At 39.1% G+C, this 24,422-nt stretch overlaps 1 long non-coding RNA gene across 1 annotated transcript; it reads left to right on the forward strand.

Moving 5' to 3' along the window:
* Positions 1–9,160: 9,160 nt before the first annotated feature.
* On the forward strand, positions 9,161–17,412 carry LOC144023882 (uncharacterized). The gene is made up of 2 exons (XR_013284632.1): positions 9,161–9,387; positions 9,573–17,412. It is a non-coding gene; the product is annotated as an uncharacterized LOC144023882 (long non-coding RNA).
* The last annotated feature ends 7,010 nt before the right edge of the window (positions 17,413–24,422 follow it).

Genomic DNA, 24,422 nt, shown 5'->3' on the forward strand with positions numbered 1-24,422 from the left:
TTTTGTAACCACGCAGGAGGGGTTTGGTTGGTGCTGGATTTCACTTTGATGGATGGGATGTACTGGCTTCTATGGATCTCACTCTGCCTCATCGATCCTTCCCTCCTTCCTCTCTTTAGTTTTTCCTCTGGTCTCTTGAGATCTTGTTAATTTGTTGGAATTTAGAGGCTTCCGGGGTTGGCGTAAGACTTTGATTTTGTAACCATGGGGAAGGCAGGAAGTGTTTGGTCGGTTCTGGATTTCACTGATTTATCTTTCTTTTCTCTTCATTTTTTCTGACCTTTTCTCTGGTCTCCTGACCATTTGAACCTCACGACTCTGGCAAGACTCTGAAGTACCTGGTTAAGGCGAAGGGTAATGGGATATTTATAAGGTTTTAGGTGAATTAATGAGTATAAATTTATACGTATTTGCACGCACACGCACGCGCACGCACGCAAACGCACGCACACATACACACACAAAAAAAAAAAAAAAGAACAGTGATGATAAGACGTTGAATCGGTAAGACTACCGAACGAACAATTCTGAGCTCTTTAAAAAAAAAAAAAAAAAAAAAAAAAAAAAAAAGGGAAATGGCGGCACAGAACGTTTCAATCGCACCCTTGGCAGCACGCTTCCCCTCAGGGCCAAGCAAGAATGGGCTCAACAAATTCATACGCTGAGCTTTGCCTATAACGCCACTGTCCACGAGACCACCGGCTACGCCCCATTCTATCTGATGTTCGGCTGTGTGCCTAGGCTGCCTGTGGACGTGCTGTTCAAATCTGTCTTTCATGATCCCATAGTCTGTGACTTCGGTACATACTTCGGAAACACTCCTGGCATACCTGTCGGAGGCAGCCAGGGTTGCTCAGCAGCACACCACCAAAGAGCAGGAACATCAAGCTCGCCAGTACAACAAGAAAATCAAAGGTGTTGCTCTCCAGCTTGGCGATCGTGTATTGCTTGCTGACAAAGGGGAGCGTGGCAAGAGGAAATTGGCCGATAAGTGGGAACCGGTGGTTTATACTGTCGTCGAGCGGATGCCCACCATCCATATCTACAAAATCAGAGATGCCTCAGGAGAAGAGAAAGTTGTACACCGGAACCTGCTTCTAGATGTCTCTTTCCTTCCTGCCCGTGAATTGCCGGATGATCAGTCTGTGTCTCTCTCCTCCTGTGATGATTGCAGCAATGTTGACGAGCTAAGTGACGTGGATCATGAGTCCTCTCTAGCACGAACTCTAGCGGTACCGTGGTCACTCGGGCGGGAAGGGTGATTAGACCAGTGAATAGGCTCATTGAGACCATGGTTTAGGAATTTTTTTTCTCTTTCAATGTTTTTTTTGTATTTGTGAATGTGTATTGCTTATTGACTTGTTTTGTTGTATTTTACACCCATACTGTAGTGGGACTAGGTTAACTTCGGTGGTGTAGGCTGCACCACTTTTTTCCTTTAGAGGTTTGGGGGCCTGATCATCCTCCTCATCTTTATTGATCTGGTTTGCAGATAGTTTTGAACTAAACTGGGATAAGATCCTTTGTATTTGGTCCCTTTTGGGGGGATTGTGGATTTGTTGTTTGCTGATTTGCATGTTCTGGTGCGTATCGTGATTTTGGTGAAATTCGGGGGGGGGTTGTGTGTAACAGGTTACAGTGTTCTGTTAATTTCACCAAAAACACTCAACATAATTGCGATAAAATATTAATGTTTTTCTTTTGTTTTATTACCAGTGCATGAGAGAACATGAACTAGTGTACGCACTGTTGATGACGGTTGTGCGATGATGTCACTTTACGTGGGCGAGCCTTGTCACTCTCGCTCCGGATGTAGCCGAGGTAAGACGCACATGCCGCTCTCTCCTGCTAGTCATGACGATGAATGTAATAAAAAACTTTGTGTTATATTAATTGGGTTGCATTATGTTATTGGGTCAGTTGCAAAGGATGTTTTGCGTGTTTACTAGCTGGTGTTGTGTACGCTATGCGACACTTTTGAGCTGTGATCCGTCGATGAATGAAGCTAATGTTGCTAACGAATGGCGCCTTTTACTGAGATTCACTTTTGACTTTTAGGAGAGCTTGCGAGGACGTCGAAGCGTACACCATGCTCATTGTTGTTTCATGCACACATGTATGATGTCAATTCTTTGTACATTCTTTTTTTTTTTTGACGCACTCTCGTTCCGGATGTGGCCGAGGAGAGCTTGCGAGGACGTCGAAGCGTACACCATGCTCGTTGTTTCATGCACACAGGCCGCTGTGGAAAATAAATGCTCAGTGAGACCAACACGACTCCATTTGTCAAAAACACAACACAACGCAGAGTAAAGTCAACCCACACGAGTTACACTAGCCACAACCAATCAGATCGATTCCTTGTCTATATAAGCCTCCTGAGAAGCGTGTGTCTTTGTCGGATTATTACTTCTGTTACCACTGTCCTCTGTGCAACTCTCTTTGTTTCTCGTCTAGTCAAGTTTATTCTACGCCTCTCGATGTGAATAAATAGATAAAATCTTATTTGTGTCTGTGCTTTGGGATCCAACCTCCAGCTCATGACAGTCAGTACGCTTACACAATTATGGGGAAGGCTGCTGACTTGAGTGATGTCCAGAAGACAGTCATCGACCCCCTTTACAAGGAAGGTAAGACACCAAAGGTCACTGCGAAATAAGATGATTGTTTACAATGTACCACATCCAAGAATATTAACAGAAACTTGAGTGAAAGGTAATACTGTGGTTGGCAAAGCTGGAGAAATACTATGTATTGAAGGAAGGACTAGAGAAAATGTGGCTCTTCACTTTTTCCAGAACAGAAAAGACAGAAAACTGAACCAAATATTTATTATATATGAATTATTAATTTAACTTCAGGGGTAAAATTGTTCAACTAAGGATGTGGCCAAGAGGTGGCCAGCATCCTGAAATATTTAAGGCAGAACAATATATTTGTGCCAAAATATGACTCAGGCCATTATTTTAAGAGGTTGACGATTTGCCGTTTGATTTGCAGAGGTGGGCAATTTACACAATTTTGCTAGTACGTCATTCGTCAGCACTCTGGGAACCCTCCGTTATCGTCAGTACGTCATTTTTTTTTAAGCCGAACCAAACTGTAATCATCAATCTGAAATGTTATTTTAACCACGCTTCTGTCATAACTTTGTCACCACTATTTTGCCAGTAAAATGTGCGTCCATCGTTGACGGACTGAGAGGTCCGTCGGTACTTGACCCGACAAAAACCCACTTCCGTCAATGCTTTTATTTTATTTACGTTTCTCGTTATTCATCAGTAAAACGGGCAGCCAATAGTGGCGGATAGTAGGTCCGTACTCAGTCAGTACTTGCCCACCTGTGCTAATTTGTAATGTGACTCCTAATGCGAAACATTGCAGGAACAAGAGATGATGGTGCTTCTGACAACTTGACACCCATTTGTTATTAGAGTGAGCTCACTTTTGATCTTGATATATAAGGGCAGAAAACAAACGTTTGGTAATTGAGCACAATTTAGTAAGTCTGTATTGTTTGCTATCACATTCACACTGACCTATCTGGGAAACAATGTTGTCATGTGTACAGTCACATACGGACAAAACTGCCACGCTCCAGTGTTACTTTCCCATTATGTGATGGGGACATATTTCACTGAAGTGATCCAAACAGTGATCTGCCACTTGAGAGAAGCGTCTTTGAGAAGAGGGGTTGAGGGGAGCGACAAGGACGAGGGTCCTACAAATGACATATCCAACGGCTCCTGTGCTTGCAGTGGCACTTCAGCTCAAATAGGCGCTCATCAGGGGAAAGGCTTCAAGATTTTTTTTTTCTCATACTTCAGAAAGACGATCACGTCAATGCCTGAGTGCTTGTTGGTATGTTTCTTGTTAGTGCAGCACTGGAATTCACAGGCATCAAGGGCTGCTTGTTTGGTGATGACACTGCTGCCATAGCTCGCAGTGATTTGGGGCTCGATGATTCAAGTTCACTTCAGTCAGTTATTCAGAGCTCAATACATTTGTCACAACTAGTTTGGTATCAAAACAATGAAAAAGAATTCACAAGTAGATTCAACTGTTCCATCTGCTTTATATCAGGTTGTGTGGATGAGTTATACAAAACCTCCATGCAGGATAAACAACTATACAAATAGCTCATATAAATTAATTAAGGACATATTACATGGAGCAATTGTTCAGAGAGTGAATTGAGCTTTTAGCAGGAGTTTACGTTTATGTGGTGTCAAACTTTTTCCGGTCATTTGAATGATCTGCAATAAAAAGCACATTCAGCACCCTGTGTACATAGATGAAAATCCTGTATATTGATATTTGAGGAACACACACAGTCACAATTATACCAGCATTTTCTTTTTTTCTTTAACGGTAGCATAATGCAGATATCTCCATAGCCAATTCCAGACAGTCAGGGACATCATCACAGGAGCCCATCAGACCCCAGTCCATGTCAGCGTAAGGGTCACCATCACTACACACTGTGGAATCCATTGTAGTGTGTATGTCGTAAGGGCAGCATTGGCTGGAAAACGGCTTGCAGTAATCAGGGAGTATTCGGATCATATCAGAGAAGTGGCAGAAGAGACAGTTGAGGATGACATCTGCACAGTCATCTAAAAGAAAAACATTCATTATTAAGCCGTGTTACTAAAAAACAGTGCACACTGAATTTAAATAACACATAATTTAAAGAGTTGGCTTGGATGACGCAGAATCATCCATGTTACAGTGGTGCCATGACCCGGATTGTAAGTGAGGTTTTGGGGTGTGAGTGTAATGGATGCCTTGCTTGTGTACATTAGTAAAAACCTTTAAAAGAGGTTGCTGGCCACTGAGTTTGGTTTCCTGGCTTTTAGCTCAGTGGTCAGCGCACTTGACTTGCGGTTGTATGATGGATTGATAGATGAATGTCTCCTTTAAAAGCTTGATTTCCTTTCTTTGCAGATACAAAATGTAGGAAGCTGCGTATGTGTTGTTCCTATATGAAAGCAGGCCATTTGGAAACATGATCAATTAAGAAATCTATATACGGTACTCTCCAGTCTCCTCTGCAAGGAGCAATTTCAAGCAATGACCATTGCCGTGAAGCATTGACTCTTCCCAGCAGCCTTTGCCAAATGGTAGTCCCACGAGTGCTATGAAGCATTAGATCATCAAATGAAACTGACCATGAGCACAGACATATTCAACATCTACATACACATGAGGAGTGTCCTCTTGTCTTAGGACGTAAACAATCAACAAAGCTCCTACAATCTCGTCCAATTCTTTAGTGCTGTCAGTCAATTAAAATGTTTAATATTAATTCATCACATGATATCCATAATTAGCTCATTATTAATCCCAATTTTATATTTGTTCAAAATGCACAAAAAAACAACAACAACAACAAAAGAAAAACACGTTTTTAATACTCTTCCTCAATGTCCACACAACCTGACTTCCACCTCAGACTGGTTCATATAACAAAATAATAATAATAATAAGTTTGTTGTTGTTGTTGTTAAGGGGTGAGGGAGGGCCATGGGCCGGTGTTTGGGGACCAATGCTCTCATCAGGGCAATTGTTTACTTTAACCAAATATTATAATATCTTTTAGTTTATTGATTCAATAATTTTACAGTAGTTCATAGTTATTTGAGTTAAGAAGAAATATTCTGTGTTACTATGCATTACAAAAAAAAAGAAAAACATTCAGTATTTGATTTAATGCTCCACTCCCCATTGACCGGTTATATTTCTGTTAAGCACTTTGTTGCATTTTTTAATTTAATGAAAAGTGCTTTATAGATCAAATATGATTTAGAATAAGTTGATGGATGGATTGGATGATTGTTTCGAGCTAAATGTGAATAGAATTTTTCAGCCACTATGTGGCATAAGTGTTTTATGTTGGAAGTTCCTGACACAATTCCAAAATTATAGTTATCAAATTAAAAGTTAGGATATTATGAAAAGAAGCAAATTGTGGACTCCTGCCCACTTTGTTTATGAAAACTAAATACAAGATTCCTACCTCATGCACCCCATGATCTCAAAGCAGGAACAGATTGTAGCCTGTGCTGACTTCCACCTCAGACTGGTTCATATAACAAAATAATAATAATAATAAGTTTGTTGTTGTTGTTGTTGTTGTTGTTGAGGGGTGAGGGAGGGCCATGGGCCGGTGTTTGGGGACCAATCAGGGCAATTGTTTACTTTAACCAAATATTATAATATATTTTAGTTTATTGATTCAATAATTTTACAGTAGTTCATAGTTATTTGAGTTAAGAAGAAATATTCTGTGTTACTTTGCATTACAAAAAAAAACAAAAAACAAACCACAAAAAAAAAACATTCAGTATTTGATTTAATGCTCCACTCCCCATTGACCGGTTATATTTCTGTTAAGCACTTTGTTGCATTTTTTAATTGAATGAAAAGTGCTTTATAGATCAAATATGATTTAGAATAAGTTGATGGATGGATTGGATGATTGTTTCGAGCTAAATGTGAATAGAATTTTTCAGCCACTATGTGGCATAAGTGTTTCATGTTGGAAGTTCCTGACACAATTCCAAAATTATAGTTATCAAATTAAAAGTTAGGATATTGTGAAAAGAAGCAAATTGTGGACTCCTGCCCACTATGAAAACTAAATACAAAATTCCTACCTCATGCACCCCATGATCTCGAAGCAGGAACAGATTGTAGCCTGTGCAGAATTTACTGTCCAAATGGAAAATCCAATGCTGTCCTTTGACAAGTTGTGTACCGATAATTTGGCTGCAGTGCAGTTCTCAATGGTAATTGACTTTGATGCATCAGCTCACTCTAAGGATGCGTGTTAATTGTCCATTAAAATAAATAAATAAATAAATTAATTAATTAATTAACTCAATATCAATGAGCTAATTTTGACACCCTAGTCACACCTGCTTGTAAAGTACATCACACACGAATAGCCCTTCATTTCTGTAGACTTTTGAGTTAATTTTGCTGCCGTCATTATGCGCTACATCAATGAAGATGAATGAGGCCACCCGAGAATAAAGCATGCAAGCTCAGGCCATCACATTTCCTCTACTGACTTTCACAGACAGCTTGCATGTTTCTCCAAGCAGTCGCCTTTCCATCACTCCATGCAAACTCCATACATGTATTTTTTTTAAAGTCTTGTCTCTTTACTATTTGTTTCATTCAAACTTTGACTTTGCATTTTTCAGACTATTGTTATTTTCTAGACTATTGTCAATGTCAATATCAATGTCGTAGGACACGTGGAGAACAAAAACCACCCGTGTCTTCTTTAACTCACTTTTATATCAAGTGTTCATTTTTTGTTAACTGAATAAGAGCTTTGCTGTGCTCTTTTAATAGCTGAAGTTAAATCTGTAGTATCTGTATTCAGGAGATAGTTGGTAGTTACACTCCATAGGTGTCGACTGCATTAAGAATCAAAGTGGATACATGCCCATTACAAATACATGATCACATCTCCCTGTTCATTTTTTAGGATCTGATCCGGTTTTACGCTCCTGAAACCGCAATTTTTTTCTGACTTGAGGCTCTGAATACGATTGCTTTTAATCAAAATGTAAAGTTTTAAAGTGTTACATTACTATGAAACTTCTAAAATTGACTAATGATGAATTATTTGTTTGTATCATACTTATCATGCATTATAATTAAGTCACTTCAATATAATGAAAGAAGAGTACAGTACTATGCACAAGTTAGCAAGAAGTTACCGATGCAATAATGCTATTTAATGTACATTATTAATATATACTTAATATATCCTATTAATATATACTGTACCTTCTTTTTCCCGTGCAGGCTTCTCCTCAGCAGGGCTTCTTACTTCGTCTTTTACAACGGCTCTTAGACTCATTTCATCTACCTTGGGTCTGTTGCATCATCAAGAAATAAAACAAAACATTTTGAATCACAAAATTGAACATCTATGCCACAAATTTGAAACTTGATCTAACAAAAGCTGACTGTTAAACAATGCTAGTTTCACCACAGCATTGTATCTTCATACATTAAGCAGATTTAGAACAAGTTCTGCATATGACGGAGGCAAATGTTAAGCTCATCCAAGCAAAGAACGTCCAGGACAAACTATCCTTCACACTGCACAGGGTCCATTTGGCCCACTGCCCACTGTTAGCTTCTTCAGTGTTCCAATGACGTTGGCAAAATCTCCACTACTATCAAAACATTACAGAGACAAAGTCAGCAACATTTTATTACCTTGAGTAGTTTCCTCCATGAAGTGATAATGAAGCCAAAGGACAAATGCTGAGCATCACGCATTTTGAAAGGCCATAAAATCTACCATGATCATGACGCACGCGGTCTACAGGTTCATAATGTAGCAACGGAACTTCTTCTTCTTCTTCTTTTGTCAAATGCAAATATTTGACGGATGCCTGTCAGGAATTAGGGATGGCATCTGTACTTGTGATGGCCCTTGTGACCGTTTTATGATCAGGAACTAGAAATGAGAAATTAAATGAATGGAAAATTGCCATTAATTTCATGGGTTAAAGGAAAAATACTGTATTTTGGATATATAGTGCTGTCAAACGATTACAATTTTTAATCTGATTAATCACACTTTTTAATTTTGATTAATCACGATTAATCAGCTAAATTACTTGCGTATTCGCGTAATATAAAATAAATAATTAATGCATTTTATCTGAATGTCATTTGCAAACATTCATTAAATGCATGTACGCAATTGCATGCATGCGTGTATTGCTCAAAACGTAACAGCATCATATCAATTGGGTGCAATTCAGCAATTATTAATTAATTAAACACAAATTACTTTTGTTTTATCTAAAGTCCCGTCGGGTGTTTTTTAAAGCGAAATTTACCACCGAGCACACCAACACCCCGCTCATTTTGGAACAACAGGCGTAGGAAATATATATATATATATATATATGTAACCCAGACTAAAATAAATATAGTCTATACTGATTAAACCAATATATAGTAATTGAAATAGAAGTTGTTTTCTAGTGTTAAACTATAAATACTTTTTTTGTCATTTACATTATAAAAAGTTATTTTGTGCAAGTTCAAGTTTGTTTTAATTGCATACGAAATTGCGTAGTTTCTTTTTCTTTTCTTTCTACAACCTAAAAGTACCTGTCAATCTTACATTTCTGTACTGTCATTGGTTGATGTACTAGCCATGTCCAATCCGGAAGCGATGGGTGTAGTCATACGTGGAATGTTCGAGAGTCTGTAAGCCTTTCACTAGTGTAAGCTAAGCTGTCAAGTGAGCAGACACTCGAGGAGCCATCTGGTGAAAATAGTCTTTTAAACCAGTGGATGCAGAGTCTGCTGTCACGTTTTGGACTGTTTTTAACCCGATGTAATGTGAGTACCTCATGTTATGTTTCTATTGTGCTCAGACGAAATGTTTGTGCAGACGATTTAAATGCTAATCGCGGCTAGCGACGTAGCATGCTAACGCTAAGGCTAGCGGAGTTCTGTGCCTTTTTATATCGAGTATGAAGGTTTGAACTATATTTAAAATTAAAGAGACACTTTTTGATGCACAGTGGACCAAGGAAACTCTTTTTGGACCCTTCTGCTGTGGATTGGAAGTCGTCTCGTGCCTTGTGGATTGTGCTTAAGCTGGAGTCGGATGTCGGTCGTTACCGAGTGACGGGTTTCCATCGCTCATCACCCATCACGTGTCATTCGCTACCCTAAACCTGTGGATTCGTGAGTACTATCAAAACCGTGCACGTGCCAATTTGTTTTTGCTTGCTTTGCAAGTGAAGGGACCAGTTTTTATGTTTGTAAGGTCACACCGCACCCGAGCAACATCAGGCCTGCAACTATAACTGGACTATATATTTTTTGCTGGGACACATTCGCATTTAACATTTGACACACACAACCCTTTTTCTCTTCCCCCCCATTTAATGGTCTTTTTATTATTTGTGTTTACTAAAATGGTTCATACTGTTTGTAATTGAATTTACTGTGTTTGTGTATTTCTTTTAAATGGTATATTGATCTACACAATATTCCCCAGTACTTTAATTATTATTCTTAGTGGGTAAAAGAGGTAAATTAATACTATTTTCCCTGCTAAGTGGAGGCACCGCCAAATTCTAATTTACGCCAAACTTAAGATATTTCTATTCTTGCATCTCCTGTTTACTAAGTAAATTGAATTAGTTGTTAAAGTACCCAGGACCCCGCTCATAGTACTACAACCCAATTAACCAGTGTTAATTCCATAGATACATGAGACGGGTGTTACATAAATTGGAGGCACCGCTGGGATTTATTTTGTCATAATTCAAGGTAAATTGGAACAAGTAAATTGAAGACTATAGTATTCTAGAAGTTGTTAAATAGCAGTACATTTTATTAAACTTTATAGCTTTATATTTTTTTTTTGAGAATGGCCACACAAAGTAATGTTCGCTTACCCAATATACACAATTGGTGCAGAGGTGAAGGTTTAGAGCTAGCACACTCCCTGATAGCACAAGGCATACCAGAAGAGACTCGAATTGAAGATATTGAGCGAGTACTCGAAACTGTCAAAGCTTTAGGAAAAGTAAGAGTACGAGGCAAAATGTTTGATCCAGAGAGCAAATCATTAACTGTGCTCTGTGAATGTCGTGAGGAAATAGACTCAACTAAAATTCCCCCTGAAGTAATCTCAAATGATAGAGGAGATACATGGACACTAGTCCTAGCAGAACAAGAAATCAGGTCTGACCTTTTCTCAGAGAAACTGGACAAATTTCTCCAAGAGGAAGGAAAGTCTCTTGATGATCTCCAGCAACTATACAGTCCTTCTCCTCCATGGAACCAAAATCCGGAGTCCCTCATTCGTGCAGTAAGTGATGCATTGCAACCCTCTAGGACAAACGAAAGCAGTTCCTTCAGGCGTCTAAGAACATTCTCTGGAATCAGCCCCACTCCAGTTGGAGAAGACAGCTTTGACAACTGGATGGAACAAGCAAAGTTCATGAGTGAAGAATATGAGTACACAGATAAGGAGAAGAAACGCAGAATTGTCGAAAGTCTCAAAGGACCAGCTTTGGAAATCATTCAAGCTGTGCGCATGTCAAATCCAGATGCAAGCCATGTGGACTATATACAAGCCCTGGACAGCACTTTTGGAACTACAGAATCTGGAGAAGAACTGTATCTCACATTTCGAGCACTTCACCAAAGTTCAAGTGAGTGTTTGTCAGACTTTTTGCTCAGATTGGAAAGAACACTGAACAAGGTGGTGAGAAAAGGAGGCCTTCCAGTCAGTGACGCTAACAAAGCAAGATTGGAGCAACTCATTAAAGGTGCAGTTGAGGCCGATATCATGCTACTTCAACTCAATCTCAGAGAAAGGAGAAGCAACCCCCCATCCTTCCTCAGCTTGCTGAAGGAGATACGAGAAGAAGAGGAGCGAGAGACAGCCAGACAAAAGCTGAAAAAACCCACAAAACAGTATGTGCGCGCCGTGCAAACAACTGATGCAGAGTCAGTGAATAGTCAGTCCGCTGATCTTCACAACGAAATTCAAGAACTTAAAGGGAAATTAAAAACCTTGAAAAAACAGTCAGCAGAACATAAGAAAGGGTCCAAAGAGAGGAAAAAATCTAAGCAAGAGTCAATCGATGATGTACAACAGTTAAGAAAAGAGGTTGAGACTCTACAACAACAGGTAAGTGTAATGTCAGTCAAGCCAAAAGCTAATTCAAGAAATTTTGATCAGCGTCCCAAATACAAACCTGAGAATAGTCCAAATTCTGCCCAGTCCAAACCCAAGACAACCAAAGAGTCAGGTTATTTTTGCTATAGATGTGGAGAGAATGGACATATTGCTCCTAAATGTACAGCTCCCGAAAACTTGCAAAAGGTCATACAAAAGCTAATAAGACAAGTGCGAAGGAGTCCAGGAGTACCACAAGACAGCCCAGACGATGCAGAAGAATGCATTGCACATGTCAACACTGCCCATGTACCCAGTTTTGGTTCAGACATTCCAGAAGGTCTGATTGGTCCACCTTCTATAGCGCCTATCAAAGTCAATGACATTTCATGCAATGGTCTGATGGATTCAGGATCCACAGTAACCATCATCTTTGAAAATTGGTACAAAGAAAACATCCCAAATGTACCAATTCACCCTATTTCCACTCTTGCCATCTGGGGTTTATCTGCAGACTCTTATCCCTACCGTGGCTATGTAGTTGTGGAGATGGAATTTCCTGAAGAAGCAACTGGAGTTAAAGGTCCCATTACTGTCCTGGCTTTAATCTGCCCTGAGACACCACAAGGTCATGAAACGCCTGTTGTCGTTGGCACCAATGCTTTTTTGTTTCACAGACTGTTCAGCATTTACAAAGAAAATGGAAGCGAATGCAAAGTAAGTTCCATGAGAATCCAAGCAGTCTATGATCAAATACAAGCCCAGCCAGTACCATCAAGTGAAGAAGACAAACCACTTGGGGAAATAAAATGGCAAGGTCCTGGTCCTCTTACACTAGCTCCAGGTCAAGAGTTCTATGCCAAATGTAAGGTATCCAATAAAACTGCTAAGCCTCAAGATGTAGTCTTAGTTGAGGCACCAGCCTTGTCACAACTTCCATCAGGTGTGCTAGTACAACCAGGTGTTCTACCTGAAAGTTGCATTGATGAGAACAGCTTCCCAGTTCTTTTGCACAACGAGTCAGAGAAACCCACCTGTATTCAGGTGGGGACTGTCATTGCGCAAATGCATGCGGTTGATGTAGTCACCAACCCGCAAGTGTTTGAAGCACAATCTACCTCTTTAGATCTCAATCTTTTTGACTTTGGTGACTCACCTGTCCCAGAAGAGTGGAAGAATAGGCTAAGGCAAAAGCTAGTTAAGAAACACAATGTTTTCTCACTCAATGAATGGGATGTTGGGTTAGCCAAGGGAGTAGATCACAAAATCAGGTTAAATGACTCAACCCCTTTTCGAGAGCGGTCACGTCGTTTAGCTCCAGCTGACATTGACGATGTGAGACGACACTTACAGCAGTTACTAGAGGCAGGGATTGTCAAAGAGTCTCGCAGCCCCTATGCCTCGCCAATAGTAGTCGTTCGCAAGAAGAATGGTTCCATCAGAATCTGTATTGACTACAGAACCCTGAATAGTCGCACCATACCAGATCAATACACAGTCCCTCGTATTGACGACGTGTTGGATTGTCTCTCAGGTAGCAAATGGTTTTCCGTCCTGGACCTTCGAAGTGGATATTATCAAATTGCCATGTCTGAAGAAGATAAAGAAAAAACAGCATTTATCTGCCCACTTGGATTCTACCAGTTTGAGCGGATGCCTCAAGGTATCACAGGAGCTCCAGCTACTTTTCAGCGGCTCATGGAGAAAGCCGTTGGGGACATGCATCTTCTCCAAGTCATTGTATATCTTGATGACATCATCGTTTTTGGCAAAACTCTAGAAGAACACGAGCAACGTCTCCTGAAAGTGTTAGATCGACTCGAAGAGTTTGGACTCAAATTGTCCATTGACAAATGTCAGTTTTGTCAGTCTCAAGTAAAATATGTAGGCCACATTGTGTCTGAAGCCGGCATTGCTACAGATCCTGAAAAGGTTGCTGCGGTGGAAAAATGGCCAGAGCCGACCGACCTCAAATCACTCAGGTCATTCCTAGGTTTCTGCGGCTACTATCGCAGGTTCATAGCCAATTACTCAAGCATAGTTCGCCCATTAACCGAGCTCACCAAAGGCTATCCACCTACTCAAAAAAGTAGCAAAAACAAAATCAAAGATCCTGATAAGACTTACCTGAAACCTTCTGAACCATTCAAAGAGCGATGGGATGAGTCTTGTCACAAAGCGTTCAAGAACATTATTGAGTGTTTGACAAATGCACCCGTTTTGGTTTTTGCAGATCCTGCCAAACCTTACATATTGCATGTAGATGCTAGCCTGAATGGTTTAGGAGCCGTCCTAAATCAAGAATACCCCGAAGGTCTTAAGCCAGTGGCTTTTGCCAGTCGCAAACTCAGTGAATCCGAACACAATTACCCAGTGCATCAACTTGAATTTTTGGCACTGAAATGGGCAGTTGTAGACAAATTTCATGACTACCTCTACGGTGTGAAATTTACAGTTAGAACCGACAACAATCCTCTAACGTATGTGTTGACAACAGCCAAGCTAAACGCTGTCGGACATCGTTGGCTTGCAGCTTTAGCCACATACGACTTCAACATTCAGTATCGGCCCGGTCGTCACAACATTGACGCCGATCTGTTATCAAGACAACACAGTGGTAATGAGAAATGGATGGAAGTTCCCAAATCCGCCATCAAAGCGATTTGTAAATCAGAATCTCCAACCAATTCAGCTAGACTTGTTGACCAGCTTGGCGTTTCACCTGCAGCTATACCCGAAGCTTATGCTTTTCCAGTGAGTCTAGGAGCGCATGATCTTGACCAACTATCTGCCAAAGAACTTGAAGCAGCTCAAGATCTTGATCCAGTCATTGGTCCTGTCAAACAAGCCATTCAAGCAGGCCAACCACCAGTTACAAACAAAACAGATTCACGTGAAGTAACTCTGCTTTGTCGAGAGAGTTCAAAACTTGAACTGAAAGATGGATTACTCTACAGAAAGAGAAATCCACCAAATTGCACCGAAACCCAACAACTGGTTTTACCCGAAAGATATCGAACTTTGGTCATGAAATCTTTGCATGATGACTGTGGACATCTTGGAGTGGAAAAAACTTCTGAGTTACTCAAAGACAGATTCTATTGGCCACGCATAACATCTGATGTGGAACAATATGTGAAGACATGTGGACGTTGTGTTTCACGTAAAACTCTCCCACAACGTTCATCTCCTTTGCATCAAATCACCAGCAATGGACCACTAGATCTTGTATGTATTGATTTTCTTCAAATTGAGCCAGACAAGAAAGGCATAGCAAATGTACTTGTTGTAACTGACCATTTTACGCGTTACGCACAAGCATTTCCCACGAAAGACCAGAAGTCAGTCACCGTCGCAAAAGTGCTTTGGGAAAAGTATTTTGCTCATTACGGACTACCTGCCAGAATACATTCTGATCAGGGAAGGGATTTTGAAAGCCGACTCATAAAAGAGCTATTATCCATCCTTGGTGTCAGAAAATCAAGAACATCTCCCTATCATCCGCAAGGGGATGCACAACCCGAACGTTTCAACCGAACACTATTGTCAATGCTCGGAACACTTGAAAGTGTGAAGAAACAGCACTGGAGTCAACATATCAGTCAGTTAGTACATGCGTACAACTGCTCCAAGAACGAGTCCACCGGATATTCGCCATACTATTTAATGTTCGGCAGGAATGCAAGATTGCCTATTGACATCTGTTTTGGCGCAGCTTTCAATAGCAACACAGAAGCCTCTCATCTTCAGTATGTTGACCAAATGAGGAAAGACTTAAAGCAAGCTTACCGCTTAGCTATGGAATGTGCCACAAAGAACCATCTAAGAAACAAATCCCGCTATGATAAACAAGTGCGAGATCAACCACTACAGGAAGGGGACAGAGTCTTGATCAGAAATGTTGGCCTTACGGGTAAACACAAGCTTCAAGACAGATGGAAATCTATTCCCTATGTAGTACTTCAACAGTTACCAAACTTGCCCGTGTACAAAGTGAAACCGGAACAAGGACCAGGAAGTGTCAAAACGTTGCATAGAGATCATCTCCTTCCTATTGGCTACCTTGTCCGATTGCCTGATCACACCCAACTACCTGACCGTGTCAAAACCCCAGTTACCAGACAACAAAGAAGACTTAGGTCCAGTAAAGAAGATTCAAACGTTGAGGATAGCTACTCCGATTCAGAATCTGAGTATGAGCATTCTTACAACTACCCAAACCATGACAATGATCAATTCTGTAGACTTGCTAAAAGTCCGGAACAAATTATTTCAGATAACTCAAATTCTGAGAATTCCTCATTTTCAGAAAGTGAACCAGAAACCAGACAAAGTGACACCGATCAAAATCAGTCTGAAAGTCAACGATCAAATTTAGAAACTGGAACAATTGAAGTAGAAACTGATGTTGAGACAACAGTACAAAGTCCGAAAATCCGAAAATCTACCAGAAAAGTTAAACCAGTCATCCGTTTGACATATGATAAGCCTGGAACACAAACTGAAGAACCTGTTACCATAGTTCACCAAGGCATGATAATTCAGTTGAACCTAAATTCTCAGGAAAAACCTTCTAGACACATTAAAACTAAGAAACACCCCTCCAGAGTTCAATACTCGCCTTAACTCTCAGGTTAGATGAGGACATCTAAACCTTTTAGAAGGGGGAGAGTGTAACCCAGACTAAAATAAATATAGTCTATACTGATTAAACCAATATATAGTAATTGAAATAGAAGTTGTTTTCTAGTGTTAAACTATAAATACTTTTTTTGTCATTTACATTATAAAAAGTTATTTTGTGCAAGTTCAAGTTTGTTTTAATTGCATACGAAATTGCGTAGTTTCTTTTTCTTTTCTTTCTACAACCTAACTTGTACCTGTCAATCTTACATTTCTGTACTGTCATTGGTTGATGTACTAGCCATGTCCAATCCGGAAGCGATGGGTGTAGTCATACGTGGAATGTTCGAGAGTCTGTAAGCCTTTCACTAGTGTAAGCTAAGCTGTCAAGTGAGCAGACACTCGAGGAGCCATCTGGTGAAAATAGTCTTTTAAACCAGTGGATGCAGAGTCTGCTGTCACGTTTTGGACTGTTTTTAACCCGATGTAATGTGAGTACCTCATGTTATGTTTCTATTGTGCTCAGACGAAATGTTTGTGCAGACGATTTAAATGCTAATCGCGGCTAGCGACGTAGCATGCTAACGCTAAGGCTAGCGGAGTTCTGTGCCTTTTTATATCGAGTATGAAGGTTTGAACTATATTTAAAATTAAAGAGACACTTTTTGATGCACAGTGGACCAAGGAAACTCTTTTTGGACCCTTCTGCTGTGGATTGGAAGTCGTCTCGTGCCTTGTGGATTGTGCTTAAGCTGGAGTCGGATGTCGGTCGTTACCGAGTGACGGGTTTCCATCGCTCATCACCCATCACGTGTCATTCGCTACCCTAAACCTGTGGATTCGTGAGTACTATCAAAACCGTGCACGTGCCAATTTGTTTTTGCTTGCTTTGCAAGTGAAGGGACCAGTTTTTATGTTTGTAAGGTCACACCGCACCCGAGCAACATCAGGCCTGCAACTATAACTGGACTATATATTTTTTGCTGGGACACATTCGCATTTAACATTTGACACACACAACCCTTTTTCTCTTCCCCCCCATTTAATGGTCTTTTTATTATTTGTGTTTACTAAAATGGTTCATACTGTTTGTAATTGAATTTACTGTGTTTGTGTATTTCTTTTAAATGGTATATTGATCTACACAATATTCCCCAGTACTTTAATTATTATTCTTAGTGGGTAAAAGAGGTAAATTAATACTATTTTCCCTGCTAAGTGGAGGCACCGCCAAATTCTAATTTACGCCAAACTTAAGATATTTCTATTCTTGCATCTCCTGTTTACTAAGTAAATTGAATTAGTTGTTAAAGTACCCAGGACCCCGCTCATAGTACTACAACCCAATTAACCAGTGTTAATTCCATAGATACATGAGACGGGTGTTACATATATATATATATATATATATATATATATATATATATATATATATATATATATATATATATATATATATATATATATATATATATATATATATATATATATATATATATATATATATAATATGGCTTTCTATAAAATTATGTCTTTTTTTTTTTGGGGGGGGGGGGGGGGTTATGTATCAAAAGTAGTAGTGGTATCGGCATCTGTGACTATTCAAGGGTTGAGAAGTCATACTGGCCTATCATAAATATATATGGAAAATACATGGAATACATTCTGCTCACCCTTTAAGGCTGTTGAACATATGCATGAGGCAGCAAGTGGCAGTTTGTTTATTACGGGGTGAAACAAGCGGTAAAACATGGGTAGGGAGCCACATTCCAATTTCTGCATATACAAGCCAACCAATTTACTCTAATTAGGCTCAACACTAGAGTTGCATTTTAATAGCTGTCCCGCTGAGTGTGCATATGTTTAGAGAACAAGAGCCATGCTAATTGAAAAATTAAGATGTGAGAATATTTGTCTGCTGGGCTCCCACTATGTTGCACTTAGTGTAACTGTAATTCCTGAGGAGAGATATCACTGAGAGTTTTTCATGTCTTTTTTTCCCCCCTGTCATTCAATAAAGTCTTGTTCATGAAGATGAAAAATTCACATTGCATTTAAATTTTTTATCATTCTGTTCTGTTCTTTGTTTTTTTCTCTCATTGGTCAGTGTCAGTCATAATGTAGTTACTGCAGACACTCTGCACCTTAACGCTTTCCTTAATGTTAGGAAAGGTGACAGCTCAAGATCAAGTTCAAGTATGAATTCCACTACATCAAAGTGACAGCGCTTTTCTCTGCACTTACAGAACAGCTTCTTCTATTATTTACAGGTGCCAATGCAAGCCCATCTCTAATAGTGCTGCATTTACTTTAAGCTTTCATTCTCTCCTAGATTTATATTCTGAGTACCCTTCCATTAAGCTTTCTATAACAATTTTTTAGCAGAGCAGATTGCGATTTGATAAAATAATGCTGTTGTCTAAATCTCCTGCTACATTATTGTAGTTATTGCAGTATTTGTATATAATGTTTAAAAAGAGAAGCAGCAAGACAGTCACGTAGAAATGTAAAAGACCAACAGAAGAAATTTTAGCATATTTAGATTGTGTGTATCTGAGCCAGAAGTAAGAATGAATACTATTTATTTGCATAAGTTTATATTGCACACAATAAACACACAGTATAACCAAAATAAGTGCTTTTCTTCCATTCCTGATTTGCATCAGGTCTTAAAGGGATCGTTCGGATTTTTTGACATGAATCTCAATTTCATCCTCACCTCCAGTGTTTGCGATCAGCACTGACTTACCCCTGACAGCGTTCTGTGACACGAGTTCTGGTCCGGTGTTGGACGAGAGGAAAATAGTCCAGCAAGCTGGCTGGTGTCACGGAAATGAAGCGTTTTTCTTCTAAAAACAATTTGTGTTCAAAAGAGTGATACATTTGCATCACAATACTCTTTTCTGAAAAAAGTCAGACACCATTACCGCCAGCCACTACTTTTCTGTTCGTTCGTATCACTGCGCGTCACCCTGTAGACGGCTAATCGACGCACTGCAGCCAGCTGATCCTACCGCCTTCGAAAAGACAAACAACTTCTAGCGGAAGGATCAGCTGGCTGCAGTGCGTCAATTAGCCGTCTACAGGGTGACGCGCAATGATACGAACGGACAGAAAAGTAGTGGCTGGCAGTAATGGCGTCTGACTTTTTTCAGAAAAGAGTATTGTGATGCAAATGTATCACTCTTTTGAACACAAATTGTTTTTAGAAGAAAAACGCTTTACTTCCGTGACACCAGCCAGCTTGCTGGACTATTTTCCTCTCGTCCAACACCGGACCAGAACTCGTGTCACAGAACGCTGTCAGGGGTAAGTCAGTGCTGATCGCACACACTGGAGGTGAGGATGAAATTGAGATTCATGTTAAAAAATCCGAACGATCCCTTTAAGATTTGTTGTGATCACCCTTTTTATTATATTCACCACAGACAATACCATAAATGTATGTAATTCTACTTTATACAATTCCTAATGTGATGGTGAAGTCTGATTTTTAAAAATAATCTCAGTACTAGGGACGTCCACTACCACTTTTTTGTTCAGACAGCGCTCAACTCTTTCATCATCTTGAGTAGTCCAAAAGAAAATAAATAAATAAATAAAAATTAAAGAGACATTTATAGCATGTTTCTTCAAATTTACATGTAATTTTCTAGTTCTATTTTCTAATTTGAAGTTCCTGATCATAAAACGCCCACAAGAGAGCAACCGATACTTGTTTCGGCCACTGTCGCACGTATCGATACCTTGAAATAAGGCTGGGTATCGGCTGTTATTGGTCCATCCCGAGTAAGTATACTGAATGACAGGCTGTACTGCCATTATGCTTCATACTAAAATCCCTTTAGTCTCATTTATTCATGCCTGAGGAAAATGGGCTAGCTCGGACACAGATGGATGGATAATTGTGAATTGTTACTTATTATCGCCTGTGTTGCTTTAATGGCATCGTTACTTTTGGATATGCTTGGTCTTATTTCTACAGCGACGTTGTAGTGAATTGTAGCTAGCCTACTTCCAGGAGCCAGTTTTTGTTCACAGGTATGAAGACATGATTCCAAAATCAATTTCATATCGAAAGTACACTCTAACATTTAAACAATGCAAGTGCAAGCATGTGTTTCACAGTGTCTAAAAAAAAAAAAAAAAACATTTTCCACTTTCTTAGATACTTTAAATGTTAGTTTGCTGATCATGCTGCTGGTGCAGAGACCCCTTCTGCACTTTAATTAGCTCCACAGAGAATACGTGTCATCGTTAGCTGTGGTAATGAGCGCACACTCCCATGTCACCTTGAGCCTGGCCAAGACAAAGGCAAGGAAGACATTTGATGCCACTCTGAGTCGCCCCTTTTAGAAATATTTAAATCTTATTGGATAAGCAGATGCCATTCCCCTCACATAGATTCATGGGAATAATGTGAAATGTCAGCGACAAAACCCTTAAATGTTCAAGTGGGTCCAAAATGACCCGGTCAAAATATCATCATAATTTATGAATAACCAAGAAATCCTCAAAAATCATGTTTTTAATATACTGTCATTTGAAATTTGTGCTTACCTTCTAACGTAACATAATTGCGTTTTTTGTATGACTACCACAAACTTTCATTAGAAGGTTGCGTCATTAGGTTCCTATGGCTTTTAATAGGAATCTTTTCTTCCTATAAACTGAGCCTGTTAGGAATATACTGTATTTTGTTGGAAGTAAGGACATGAGGTAAATTGGATTCAGTGCCATCTTACAGTGTATGACTTAAATCAGCTGGGAATTTTCTCCTCAGTGAAGGAAGTCAGTTTCCTAAGGCAACAATCCCAAATGGGACATCTTGAAGATCCATAGGGTGTTCTTAAAGGCCTTGAGGTTATTCAACCCACTAAAAGACTAAATAGATTTTTTTTTTTTTATATTAAGATTTGGATGGCATTGCTCAGATTTCCGAGTTTTTATCAAGTTTGTTAGACAATAGACCTTTTTCACAAAACCCGGAAGTCAAGTGATTGTTGTGCCCATCAACTTCCGGTGTCATTCACAGAGAGTGGAACAATGCCGCAGGTGAAAAATAAAAGCCACTGTATCGTACTGGGATGCTCTTCCTGCATTTTAACTTTATTAAAGCAGCCTTACCATTCATTTCATTTGTTTCCCTGTTTCCCTTAAAAACATATAATCAGGAAAAGGCATCTGGCAAGTGTACAGTAGCATAAAGGATAAATGTATCGTAACAATGTCACAATGTCAAGTAGTAGTTGTGAGGACTATAATATATATATATATATATATATATATATATATATATATGAAGTGGCATTTACCTGTTATGATGCACACAAATTAAATAAGATGCCACCACAGGTCAAATCAGCTCCAAGTGTAAATTCATTTAAATCCAGCTTAAAAACTTTGCTCTTTCCCCACCATACATTTTTATTATTATTATTATTATTAATGTCTTCTAAACATTGTTAAATCAATTTCACACTATGGTCTTTTAGTAATTAGTAACTAATTTAAAAGACCTACTTTTATTTAAGAAACCTTTTTTTTTTTTGCTTTAATTTTATTTGTTTTAAACTTTATTTATTTATTTTTAACTTTTTAAAGTCTACTGTTAATGTGTTAGTTTGTTATTTTCATTATTTTGGTCAGATATTTTTATTTTCTCTTTGTTTCTGAATGTCATTTGCGGTTGTGTTTGTAAAGGATTTTAGGTGTTGCTTGTGTAAAACACATTAAGTATGAAATGTGCTATGTACTGTAAATAAAGGTACCTTGGCTTGCATTCAATGATAGAACGGTGCATTGTTTTTATTACTGCATGTTCACTTGGGATGAGAGTATTTAGTTTACTGTACATGTGCAAAGTATGCTGGAATTTAAAAAAAAAAAAAAAAGATTAATTGAGGAATAAAATAGGGTGGTTGTGGTTGGATCATTTCTAGAAGCAATCTTCCTGATTCCATAAGAAATGTCCATTATTACAGACCATTTTGCTCATTCAGATAATCAATGTTGGTGCTAACTCAAGCCTTGCTCCAAAGCTAAATGTTTGAATTGATCATGGGCTCTTACTCACCAATAAGCATTTTAAGATGACTAATTAGGTGAGGCTAAGACTTGCCTGCAGGGCTTTGGCTATTAGTGCAATGATGAGATGACACCAAGGCATCTCCGGTAAAGCATTGTCTTGTTGTTAGTGGCCAAGACAGATGATGATTGGGTTTAGTTGGTGCCCATTACAAAGTGTTCCTTAAGTAGCATTCATAACACAAAGCTTCTTGCTGTGTCAGAGTGATAATAAGGGTGATGATTCATATATACTTTAGCAGTCACGGGAGTTTGACCTGTATTATTTTATTTTTTTGTCCTTGCTGTTGGCAATCATGGATCTTGCGTTTCTTCTTCTTCTTTGTCCCTAACATTCATCAGGCTGAGAGCGACGTCTGGCACAGAACTGTGAGTCATTGATATGCTTGCTCTGTTTTTCCACATTGTCTTTTTATCTTCCTCATTACTGTCATTACTACAGGCTCAGATACATCTCATTACAAGGGTAATTGGGACAAACATAAAATCCATGCACCCTCCCTTTGAGTTGGATATCTTTCAAAAGCTCAAAGTCAATAACCGGCCTGTAAGGTCTACAACAGATGTTAGCACTTCAGGATGATATTGCTTCATTCACAGTGATTATCTTTGTCTTTTTGCTTCATTTGATGGAGTCTTAATTTGGGAAATGAATTCAATTTCCAGTTTAATTTATCGACAGGCACAACCAGTGAATTTTAACTTTTCTCTATCAGGCAGTGCTGGATTGGCCATCTGGTATACAGGGTAGATGCCTGGTCGGCTCGTGTCTTTTGGGGATAATGCGGCACTATATAATTATTTCCTCCATTTTACCCCAAGACACTGGCCCACAATTTAGAGAGAACAGCCCAATAATCAATTTACAATATAGACACCAAGCTGAACCAATCAATCTAATTTGCAGAGATACATAGACTACATCTACATTTGCATGGAGTCAATATTGAGGTCAAGGTCAAAATTCCCGTTTCTGAAACATTCCGGATAAACTGCTTAAATAAATACATGTTTGAAAGCGCGATGGACGTTATTACACAAATATATGTCAATTTTGCTTTAACTTTATACGGTCAATAAAATACAATACATTTATGTCACTCACCACACTAATTCAACTCAACTCAACTTTATTTATAAAGCACTTTAAGAACAGGCATTGCTGTATACAAAGTGCTGTACATAAACGTAAATATCAGTTTTGCAGTAAACAAGAACAAAGCAAACATTTTGAAGTGCAATACAAGGTTTTTTTTCAAGTAAATACATTTTACATCAGTAAATAAATAAGTAGGCAAGTGAATAAAGAGATAAATAAATACATAAATCGGTAGACTAAAACTCCACACACCACAAAACACCAGGAACAAGTCTCATGGTGCGCCAAAAGCCAAAGAATACAGATGTGTTTTAAGACGTGTTTTAAAAGAGGATAAAGAGGGGGATTGCCTAATATTTAGAGGAAGGTTGTTCCAAAGGGAGGGACCGGCAACAGCAAAGGCTCAATCTCTTCTAAGCCTCCGCTTAGCCCTCGGTACCTCCAATTGAGTCTGGTCTGCTGACCTGAAGCACCGGGCAGGTGTGTAGGGGTGCAAGAGCGAGATAAGGTGGGGCAAGACCATTGAGAGATTTGAAAACAAATAGAAGAATTCTTAAAGTGGACTCTAAATTTCACAATAAAGTAGTCGGTTACCTCCTCGCTTTAAAAGTGTGGTTCTTTGCTGTGTTGTCATGTCTGTTTACCTCTGCTTGAGTATTCCGGTGGGTTGCGAGAGCATGAACGTATACTCAACAAAAATAAAAACACAACACTTTTGTTTTCGCTCCCATTTTTTATGACATGAACTCAAAGATCTAAACCTTCATCCACATACACAATATCACCATATCTCTCAAATATTTTTTTTCGCAAACCAGTCTAAATCTGTGATAATGAGCACTTCTCCTTTGCTGAGATAATCCATCCCACCTCACAGGTATCAAGATTCTGATTCGACACCATGATTAATGCACTGCATCCACA

Source organism: Festucalex cinctus, chromosome 8, assembly GCF_051991245.1.
Source record: "Festucalex cinctus isolate MCC-2025b chromosome 8, RoL_Fcin_1.0, whole genome shotgun sequence".
NCBI classification, from domain to species: domain Eukaryota; kingdom Metazoa; phylum Chordata; class Actinopteri; order Syngnathiformes; family Syngnathidae; genus Festucalex; species Festucalex cinctus.